The following is a 7,588-nucleotide window of genomic DNA, read 5'->3' on the forward strand; positions in this document are numbered from 1 at the left end:
GCCTGGTCTCCACGCATACCACGGTTCTTATATAACCGCTATGGTATTCGGACACACTCCGGACCGTCAGGTCCCAAGGTTGAAGCGAAAAGGTCGGCAACGACAAACGATCTACAATCCGGCTAGAAGGCATTACACATGTCAATTCACAATTACATAGTCATTCTAACTGATTGTATTCCTCTTCTATACCATCTAACAGGCTGTCTAATTTACAGTCCTGCTGGGAATACTTCGCGGCCAACTCTACTTGGCCGTATACTAAGCTCACAGGGATCTCCTTCCCGTCAGGCCCCACTGGTCCGACCTCGGCCATGTGGTTTGGGTCAGACTTCGTAAAACGGGTCTTCACCATGGCTCAGGCTTCCCTAGCGCCTTGTCGGCAGGCCGATATCTTCCAAAACCGGAAGCGCCACCGAGCTCCCTTCAGCTTCTCAGCAAGCTCTCCAAGGCCCTCGGGCATGGAGTGGGCAGGCCATAAGGCTTGGGCAACACCTCGCATCGCCTGCCGAATTCGCTCGTGCAGTTGCATGAGTTCGAGAAGAAGGTCACCCGTAGAACCGGGCATCTCCTCTGCAGGACGACCTGTGAGCATACCTACAGACATTACTCTGTTAGTCGACTTCCTTGCCGAACTCTTTTTTTTCAAAGTTCGTTCAAGCACTTATTGAATATGCCGCGTCGAAGCCGCTGATTCTCCCTCGTGGAGTTCGACAGCTAGCCACGAACATCTTTAAGTTCGACGTCCAGCCTGGTGTTGGCATCCTGAAGATCATTCTTCTCTCGCCTCACCTTTGTCAACGTACTCTCACCGGACTTTAGTCGGCGTAAGAGTTGTTGCTTTTCCGGATCGAGTCCGGCGTCATCTGCCACATGATTTATCATATTTGCACCCACACCACACAATACTAATCTTTCGAAGCGTATCTTACCTGAGGGGGTCTCTTTGGGCTCCCCTGCTGCGGCCTCTAGTTGGGCCTTGCACTTTTCCAGCTCCTGGGACAGTACGGTATTCTTCTTTGTAAGAACCTGCTTATTAAATGATCCTTAAATCAGTTGCTCTAACTGTTTCAAGTCTCGGGGGCTACTGGTATATCTATATTTGACCAAAATTTTCTTACCCGTATGTCTTTTACATACTACTCCATGGCTCTGGCTAAACCATTTTGAGCGGCACGGAGGTACGCATCTCCCGAATTAAAGGCATCTAAAGCCTCTTGGGAGAAACAAGCATCGCGTAGAACTGTCCGGCGACGCCTGTGGTTCATGGCACTCTCCACTTCAGAATTTGTGGCACACAACCTATCTGCATCCTCTATCGGAGGAGCGTCCGGTGCGCGCCTTGTGCTCGCCTCCGCTTCCTGGCCAGACGTTGGAGCCTGGCTGGTGGGGGCGCGATTGGCAACCTCTCCGGATGTAGTCCGGCGAGGTCTCTTCGTTCTAAAGATAGCACGAACATTAATATGCCCTGACAGAATAACACCAGGGAAACAGAGGGTGCGCTATACCTTTGCACCGGCATCTCAGTCTGGACTGCATTCCTTTTTGCCCCACGGGGTCCTGCGGCCCCTCGTTGGCTAGCCGCCGCAGGTTCGGCCTCCTGCCTCGGGAATCTCCCCTGCAAAACACGGTTATCGTCAGAAACACCGGAATACGTGAGAGTGGAATCTCTCTCAAGGGAATGAGACTCCGGTTTCTGTCACCTGGGAGGCCGGGATTAACCCTGGGTAATCATCCGTGATGGCTACCAAGGTATTGTCCTTGCTTAGCTGATGGAACACCCCGTCGATAAGCTCCACCGATATGTCCGGGTCCTCTTCGGAGTCCGGATCGAGGGACCGCTCTGGGTCCTCAGGCTGTGGAGGGCGGCTATTTATATCCTTTACCTCCTGTCGCAGTTCCTGCACTGAAGTCGTTAGACTACATATCTAACCGTGGGAGTATAAAATAGACGGGCAAGCGCAATTATTCACTTACCCAACTTGGAGGATCGTACATAGTAAATCCGGCCTGCGGATTGACGCGGAGGAATTCCTCCTTTTCTCCCTTGTACAAAGAGGATAAGATCCTTACTAGGGCGGCAGCTGAGGCCGGCCCCTTACGACCGTAATGGGTGGTGTCATCCTCCCCGTTGAAATCCCACATGGGGTGGCCTCTATATTGAAGCGGCTGCACCCCTGGCATAATGCATGCGGCCATGACTCCAATCATGGTTAGTCCGGAATGAGCCAACAGTCTTATCCGGCACATCAGGTAAAGGACGTCTCTGTCGCTTTCTTTCTGAGAGCTCCGCGGACGCCAGCTCAAGCGTTTCTTCAATGGGGCACTGTTGAACTCAGGGAGACCGACCCGGATAGGGTCCGATAGCGGGACGCCATCTATGTAAAACCATTCTGAAGGCCAGTCCTCGGACGCCTTCTTTGGGGTTCCGGATAGGTATCCGGTCCCGGCGATGCGCCATACTTCGGCTCCGCCCACTTGGTATATAGACCCCTCTCGAGAACGGGGCACTAGGTAGAATAACCTCTTCCACAACGCGAAATGAGCCTCAACGCCTAAAAATAGCTCGCAAAGGGCGACGAAACCCGCAATATGTAATACGGAGGCGGGCGTGAGATTGTGCAGCTGGAGGCCGTAGAACTCCAGAAGCCCGTGGAGAAATGGATGAATTGGAAACCCCAGTCCCCTTATTAGATAGGGGACGAGGCACACCCGCTCTCCTTTAGAAGGATTGGGGGTGCTCTCCGCTTGTTTTCCGCCATTATAGGTGGCGAGACCGGCTCGGACCGGGACCATGTATGCCTGAGGGAGAAATCCCTTGGCCTAAAGTGACACTAACTCGCTATGCGGGATGGTGCAACTCTCCCAGTCCCCGGGTTTGGGACCGGAGGGGCGAGGGGAGGAGCTGCGACGGCTGCTCATGTTGGAATGGACCTTTGCTGGAAGCGCTCTGATGATAACTCGCGGAGAGGAGAAGATGTGGTTTGGACCTAAATCCCCATCCCGTTAAATAGGCGGCTCGTTTATACGGCTAGGGGCGTGGATGTAAAAAGCCCCTGGCTTTTTTGCATTCGTTTGACACGTGGAAGACGGCCATTATTGGGCGTGGGAGTCGAGGAGCGCTACATTACAACAATCGGACATTATTTCTACAGGTACACAGGATTTGGAGAAGAACCCACCTTGCAATGCCGAACAATCTGCGCGCCGGACTCATCGTCATTGAAGCCTGGTTCGGGGGCTACTGAGGGAGTCCTGGATTAGGGGGTGTTCGGGTAGCAGGACTATACCTTCAGCCGGACTCCTGGACTATGAAGATACAAGATTGAAGACTTCGTCCCATGTCCGGATGGGACTTTCCTTGGCGTGGAAGGCAAGCTTGGCGATGCGGATATTCGAGATCTCCTACCATTGTAACCGACTCGGTGTAACCCTAACCCTATCCGGTGTCTATATAAACCGGAGGGTGGTAGTCCGTAGGACATCAACTCCATATACAACAATCATACCATAGGCTAGCTTCTAGGGTTTAGCCTCCTTGATCTCGTGGTAGATCTACTCTTGTACTACCCATATCATCAATATTAATCAAGCAGGACGTAGGGTTTTACCTCCATTAAGAGGGCCCGAAGTTGGGTAAAACATTGTGTTCCCTGCCTCCTGTTACCATCCGGCCTAGACGCACAGTTCGGGACCCCCTACCCGAGATCCGCCGGTTTTGACACCGACAGTAGCATTATAAGATGATCTCTCACTAAATTTCAAGATAAAAAGTGTTCTCCCTGAGTATGCACCGTTGCCAAAGTTCGTCGTGCCCAGACACCACATGATGATCGGGGGTGATAAGCTCTACGTCCATCTACAACGGGTGTAAGCCAGTTTTGCACACGCAGAATACTCAGGTTAAACTTGACGAGCCTAGCATATGCAGATATGGCCTCGGAACACTGAGACCGAAAGGTCGAGCGTGAATCATATAGTAGATATGATCAACATAGTGATGTTCACCATTGAAAACTACTCCATTTCACGTGATGATCAGTTATGGTTTAGTTGATTTGGATCACGTGATCACTTAGAAGATTAGAGGGATGTCTTTCTAAGTGGGAGTTCTTAAGTAATATGATTAATTGAACTTAAATTTATCATGAACTTAGTCCTGGTAGTATTAGCATATCTATGTTGTAGATCAATAGCTCGCGTTTAGCTCCCCTGTTTTATTTTTTGATATGTTCCTAGAGAAAACTAAGTTGAAAGATGTTAGTGGCAATGATGCGAATTGGATCCGTGATCTGAGGTTTATCCTCATTGCTGCACAGAAGAATTATGTCCTTGATGCACCGCTAGGTGACAAACCTATTGCAGGAGCAGATGCAGATGTTATGAACGTTTGGCTAGCTCAATATGATGACTACTTGATAGTTTAGTGCACCATGCTAAAACGGCTTAGAATCAGGACTTCAAAAACATTTTGAACGTCATGGAGCATATGAGATGTTCCAGGAGTTGAAGTTAATATTTCAAATAAATACCCGAGTTGAGAGATATGAAGTCTCCAACAAGTTCTATAGCTAAAAGATGGAGGAGAATAGCTCAAGCAGTGAGCATGTGCTCAGATTGTCTGGGTACTACAATCGCTTGAATCAAGTGGGAGTTAATCTTCCAGATAAAATAGTGATTGACAGAATTCTCTAGACACCATCACCAAGTTAGTAGAACTTCGTGATGAACTATAATATGCAAGGGATAACGGAAACGATTCCCAAGCTCTTCGTGATGCTGAAATCGATGAAGGTAGAAATCAAGAAAAGCATCAAGTGTTGATGGTAAACAAAACCACTAGTTTCAAGTAAAGGGACAAAGGGAAGAAAGGGGAACTTCAAGAAAAATGGCAAGCAAGTTGCTGCTCAAGTGAAAAAACCCAAGTCTGGATCTAAGCCTGAAACTGAGTGCTTCTACTGCAAAGGGACTGGTCACTGGAAGCAGAACTACCCCAAGTAATTGACGGATAAGAAGGATGGCAAAGTGAACATATGTATATTTGATATACATGTTATTGATGTGTACTTTACTAATATTTATAGCAACCCCTCAGTATTTGATACTAGTTCAGTTGCTAAGAATAGTAACTTGAAACGGGAGTTGCAGAATGAACAGAGACTAGTTAAGGGTGAAGTGACGATGTGTATTGGAAATGGTTCCCTGATTGATATGGTCATCATCACACACTCCCTATACTTTCGGGATTAGTGTTAAACCTAAAATAAATGTTATTTAGTGTTTGCGTTGAGCATGAATATGATTGGATCATGTTTATTGCAATACGGTTATTCATGTAAGTTAGAGAATAATTGTTGTTCTCTTTACATGAATAAAACCTTCTATGGTCATACACCCAATGAAAATGGTTTATTGGATCTCGATCGTGGTGATACACATTTTCATAATATTGAAGCCAAAAGATGCAAATTTAATAATGATAGTGCAACTTATTTGTGGCACTGCCGTTTAGGTCATATTGGTGTAAAGCGCATGAAGAAAATCCATGCTGATGGGATTTTGGAATCACTTGATTATGAATTAGTTGATGCTTGCGAACCATGCCTCATGGGCAAGATGACTAAGACTCCGTTCTACGGAACAATGGAGCGAGCAAAATATTTGTTGGAAATCATACATACTGATGTATGTGGTCCGATGAATATTGAGGCTCGCGGCAGGTATCATTATTTTCTGATCTTCACAGATGATTTGAGCAGATATGAGTATATCTACTTGATGAAACACAAGTCTGAAACATTTGAAAAGTTCAAAGAATTTCAGAGTGAAGTGGAGAATCATCGTAACAAAAATAAAAGTTTCTACGATATGATCACAGAAGTAAAATATTTGAGTTACGAGTTTGGCCTTCAGTTAAAACAATGTGAAATAGTTTCACTACTCACGCCACCTGGAACACCACAGTGTAATGGTGTGTCCGAACGTCGTAAACGTACTTTATTAGATATGGTGCAATCTATGATGTCTCTTACCGATTTACCACTATCGTTTTGGGGTTATGCATTAGAGACAGCTACATTCACGTTAAATAGGGCACCATCTAAATCCGTTGAGACGACACCGTATGAACTATGGTTTGGCAAGAAACCTAAGCTATCGTTTCTTAAAGTTTGAGGCTGCAATGCTTATGTGAAAAAGTTTCAACCTGATAAGCTCAAACCCAAATCGGAGAAGTGCGTCTTCATAGGATACCCAAAATAAAATGTTGGGTACACCTTCTATCACAGATCCGAAGGCAAGATATTCATTGATGAGAATGGATCCTTTCTAGAGAAGGAGTTTCTCTCGAAAGAAGTGAGTGGGAGGAAAGTAGAACTTGATGAGGTAACTGTACCTACTCCCTTATTGGAAAGTAGTTCATCACAGAAATTTGTTCCTGTGACTCGTACACCAATTAGTGAGGAAGCTAATGATGATGATCATGTAACTTCAGATCAAGTTACTACCGAACCTCGTAGGTAAACCAGAGTGAGATCCACACCAGAGTAGTACGGTAATCCTGTTCTGGAGGTCATGTTACTTGACCATGACGAACCTATGAACTATGAGGAAGTGATGATGAGCCCAAATTCCTCAAAATGGCTTGAGACCATGAAATCTGAGATGGGATCCATGTATGAGAACAAAGTGTTGACTTTGGTTGACTTGCCCGGTGATCGGCAAGCCATAGAAAATAAATGGATCTTCAAGAGGAAGACGGACGCTGATAGTAGTGTTACTGTCTACGAAGCTAGACTTGTCAGAAAAAGGTTTTTGACAAAGTTCAAGGTGTTGACTACGATGAGATTTTCTCACTCGTAGCCATACTTAAGTCTGTCCGAATCATGTTAGCAAATTGCCACATTTTATGAAATCTGGCAAATGGATGTCGAAACTACATTCCTTAATGGATTTCTTAAAGAAGAGTTGTATATGATGCAACCAAAAGGTTTTGTCAATCCTAAAGGTGCTAACAAAATATGCAAGCTCCAGCGATCCATCTATGGACTGGCGCAAGCATCTCGGAGTTGGAATATACGCTTTGATAAGTTGATCAAAGCATATAGTTTTATACAGACTTGCGGTGAAGCCTGTATTTACAAGAAAGTGAGTGGGAGCACTACAAGCATTTCTGATAAGTATATGTGAATGACATATTGTTGATCAGAAATAATGTAGAATTATTCTGCGAAGCATAAAGGAGTGTTTGAAAGGAGTTTTTCAAAGAAAGACCTTGGTGAAGCTGCTTACATATTGAGCATCAAGATCTATAGATATAGATCAAGACGCTTGATAAGTTTTTCAATGAGTACATACCTTGACAAGATTTTGAAGTAGTTCAAAATGGAACAGTCAAAGAAAGAGTTCTTGCCTGTGTTACAAGGTGTGAAATTGAGTAAGACTCAAAGCCAGACCACGGTAGAAGATAGAAAGAGAATGAAAGTCATTCCCTATGCCTTGGCCATAGGTTCTATAAAATATGCCATGCTATGTACCAGATCTATTGTATACCCTACACTGTTCTTGGCAAGGGAGTACAATAGTGATC

This window comes from Triticum dicoccoides, chromosome 7A (genome assembly GCF_002162155.2).
Source record: "Triticum dicoccoides isolate Atlit2015 ecotype Zavitan chromosome 7A, WEW_v2.0, whole genome shotgun sequence".
Classification (NCBI taxonomy): domain Eukaryota; kingdom Viridiplantae; phylum Streptophyta; class Magnoliopsida; order Poales; family Poaceae; genus Triticum; species Triticum dicoccoides.